This window comes from Habropoda laboriosa, unplaced genomic scaffold (genome assembly GCF_001263275.1).
Source record: "Habropoda laboriosa isolate 0110345459 unplaced genomic scaffold, ASM126327v1 scaffold409, whole genome shotgun sequence".
NCBI classification, from domain to species: Eukaryota; Metazoa; Arthropoda; class Insecta; order Hymenoptera; family Apidae; genus Habropoda; species Habropoda laboriosa.
Genome location: NW_017100630.1, coordinates 262,849 through 267,007, shown reverse-complemented (window position 1 = coordinate 267,007; position 4,159 = coordinate 262,849). Strand labels below are relative to the sequence as shown.

General features: G+C 27.5%; 1 protein-coding gene across 3 annotated transcripts in view; it reads left to right on the top strand.

Annotated features, from left to right (window-relative positions):
* LOC108576783 (annexin B9-like) overlaps window positions 1–4,159 on the top strand; it is a 16,096-nt gene continuing 11,937 nt past the window's right edge. For 2 of the 3 annotated variants that reach the window (XR_001891445.1, XM_017939842.1), the window contains exon 1: window positions 1–127. The gene's annotated coding sequence lies outside the window, so the exon portion shown is untranslated. Of the gene's footprint in view, window positions 128–2,926; window positions 2,981–4,159 lie in introns of those variants that run through there. The other variant, XR_001891446.1, reaches the window with a different exon arrangement.

Below are 4,159 nucleotides of genomic sequence, written 5' to 3'. Positions count from 1 at the left end.
GTATGCGCAATCACCTATATAACACCTCTTGTCAATTGTTAAGTATATATATAACTGTACCTTCAAAGGACTTTTAAAAAGTAGTGACGGTGATACGGAATTCATATTATAACAATATCCTAAAGTGGTGAGAAAATAACGTGAAAAACTATTTATATATGGTGTTCCCCGGATCAGTGTAAGGGTGTTCGGGACCAAGAAGTTACATTAAACCGGGGTAAAAGATGTCAATACGTTCTCGAGCATACAATGTTTATGTACGTCACTTGAGGAGGGATCTGAGAGAGAGCGGGATAAAGTATTGGTCAGGTTTTTTGCTGAAGCGAGGTGAAAATGTAGTGGGGATACGAACGTTACACTTATTCCAGACGAAAGACATTACAGTGATCCGGGGACCATTGTGGTAGACTGATATACATATACTTGTTATTACGTGACATTTAAGAAAAATTTGAGGTATAGTGTTTATTAATTTATAATTGGCATTTATTAATGTTAAACGTTGGAAAGTTATGATAAAATGTGATAAAATAAGTTAAGACATTATGTTATTAATACTTTATATTCTTCAAAATACATAGTACGTGCATAGGATTTAAAAACTAACAATTTCAATCAATAACACAAAATTGATATTTTTCTGTATTAATGAAAGTTTTTGTCAAACAAATTATTAATAATTTTGTATTTGTACAAATCATGAAACAGTGATAAATTAATAGTATTATAATACTTTCGTGTTTGTTAAGTAATTGTATATGTGTAGTATACGTTTCTGTTAAAACTGTTTTTCATTCATGTATATAATTGGTAAATTATATCAATACTGTGCAACACACTACTTGTTTCATACTTAAATATGATTTATTAAATAATTTTTTTCATCGCGCATTAAATATATCAATAAGTAAATTAAATATTAGCTGAATATAAATGTTAATAACATTAAAAAGATACAGTTTTCGTATTGAGTCTGATATAATACGATTAAATTTAACTAATGAAAATTTGTTTAAATTATAATATAAATGATGTAACATACATATATAAAGTTAAAAGTTCAAAATTTAGAACTCTTAACAGTAATTATAAATTTTATAAAGAATTCTTGGTACATGACAATAGCAATTTTATGTCCACTTAGGAGCAATTTAAATTACATAGTACATAGTCACCTGAAAATATTTTGTTGTTTTGATAATATAATTTTAGGCAACTTTTTACACTGAACAAAATTTATCTTTTTACTACAAAAAATTCTGGGTAAGATTGAATTATTAAAAGCTGACTTTCCCGGTGATAATAATGTGCATGTATTCTTACGTAAACAAGATATAGGATTCTGATTGTGTTACTGAATTTATTAATGAAGTATATACCTTATGAGTAATATTTATCAATAATAATTATGATTATAATGTCAAAAATGTGTGTGAAATAGAACATGTATAGTGACTCACTATTAAGTTGCATTGATTCGTGTCATGATACCAGAACTAAACAAACATGTTACGGCGGCAATTCTAAGTATATGAAATGGCATGCGATGCGCAAGAGATATGTGCGGAAGTCATTCGGATATCAATCGTGCAACAGTTCGCATCGTAGCGGCTATTGCGTTTATTTGGTATCAGCAAACTGGTGACAGCTTCCCTCCTGTAATAAATCTGTATTATGAAGAAGAAATCTTGTTTTGTTAAAAATCTAGATATAATTTGTTTCTAAAAGTGTCGGGTGTGTACACCTTGCTTATCCGATACTATTTTTGAGAGCATTTTTATTTAAAGTTTTTTCCTTTCTTTATAACATATGTAGTTGACTGTTATGACTAGAAGTTCAAAATTAGATTTTGTAGGAGACTTTTTGAAACTAACCAAGATAAGCTCTTAGTACGGATCTCCTCCTCAGAGTACTTCATTATATTTCGAATAAACAAGTAAATACTTAGTACGTGAGTCGGCATCCTTTATACAAGTTATACAAGCATCATCCCAACATTACATATACTCAGAATCACAGGAAGTACGTTAACAGTGTTTATATTTAAAATAAAATATGGCAATAAAGAAATCTATATTTTGTTAATAAATAATTTCAATCTTGTGACACTTCAATCACCGTGTCAATATCTTTTCTTCTAACAGAATTATAGTGTTATTACATTACTTGCAATTGTATTTCTTCATTTCTATGATTTGTAACATTGCACGCAGCACTGCATATATTTAAACAATATTTTTATCTATTGGTTATAAACAAAAACCATTCTTCGTGAAGCATAATATAAACTAAAATGTCGGTATGTCAGTTACCAATTTACCGACACAAATAAACGCCGGAACCATTTCGATGCAATTTTTTGGACGACTGATCGCAAAATGAATTTTGAGCATGGCTTGCGCAGCGCATCTCATTTCACATAGAACTGCCGTTACCGCGCGCTTGTGTTAGTTTTAGTCTCGTGGTCATGATTCAGTGCAACTCTGTATGTATGTCATTTCAACAATACATATTTTATGCTACCGCATCATGTCTACAAATGGTTTACAAATTATAAAAATATAATAAATTTGTAGATTGAAGTATTTTTTATTATACACACGAATAATATATTTCTTTACATTTATCGTGAATGTTCATTACTAGAAGCAAATAAATACATAATAATATTTGTTATGTATACATAGTTTAAGAAAAAGAAGCTGTATCACAATAAATATCAAGTTGTAATTAATTGTAAAATACTTTAGTAACTGTATATTAAATTTTCGTATGCATGCACATTGTACTATATATTGAACTTTCTTTTCTTTCTTATACTGTACACGTACACATACATTCTTCATTTAATGCTCCCACCATCCTGCAAAGATGTGTGACAAGCGGTAGTTACTTAGCTTCAGTTGGTTACTAGCTCCAAACCGAACGGGTACCATTACGCGAGAAGATCGAATTGGACTTACTTCTGTTTTAAAAGAAGGTAAAAGCCACACCCTAAATACTTGTTCGTAGTTACCGATGAGTAAAATTTTTGAAGTTTTGTTACAATAGCGTTTTGACACTATATATACTTCAAGTAAGATTAACTGTTAGTTTTTGAGAATAATTACGTTAACCAATGAGATCATCGTTCAACTATACAACACTTCCGCGTAACGTAAAAACAAGTTCTTTAACAATGTACATACATATGAATAATCGTAAAAATATGTTTTCTTGTATTTACAAATTTTAATCAATACTATTTTCTGATATGAGTATTATAAAATATTTCTGCATTATTTTAAATTAATCAAACTTACATTAAAGTTTTAAAGAATTTATATTTCAATTATATTGATGTAAATTTTACTTGTAAAAAATGTATTTCCACTAACTTGAGTAACTTACTTTTTAAAATCATAATGTGTGTTTTCAAAATGATTGTAATTATTAGTACTGTATTAAACTATGATTAAAACATTATTGATATTGCTATTCTTTTTTAAAAGTATTAACATTATAATTTTCACAATTATACAGGTCTTACTATTAGTATCCTTATAATTAAAACATAGAAACAGCATATTTTTATGTTCTTAAACGAGTATTTTTTAAACATATGTTACATTTGATGGAGTATTCCATTTCTACATTTAAAGAATGTAAAACTCAGTATTGATATTTATATGTGAATGTTATTACACAATTAGGCATTCTTGTAGAACATACCTAAATGAATCTTAGTTTATTATTATTAAGACAAATTGTAAAATAATATAGTATGCATGTACTTTGTTCTGCATATATACTGTTTTGTTAAGATAATCAGATTTACCTTCATTTATTGCTTTCAGATGACTCATAACATTTTATGAAACTTAATGATTCAGATATAAATAGTTGTTTTTTGAAGCACCATATTAAAGGTACAGAAAAATTTGATGTAAATCTACGGCGTAGACTTACTTTTTGGTATATATATTATTTACAAAAAACTAGTTTTTGCATTTGGGTATTTTTACAAATTAATATAGTACTTTAAAAAGGTTAAACATTTGTCATTTGTTAATTATGATTGAATTTAAATTAATTGATTAATAAGTGATTAGTTTATTAGTTAATAAATGTATTTTATGCTACTTAATGATTTATATACTTAAATATTTTTATTAACTTT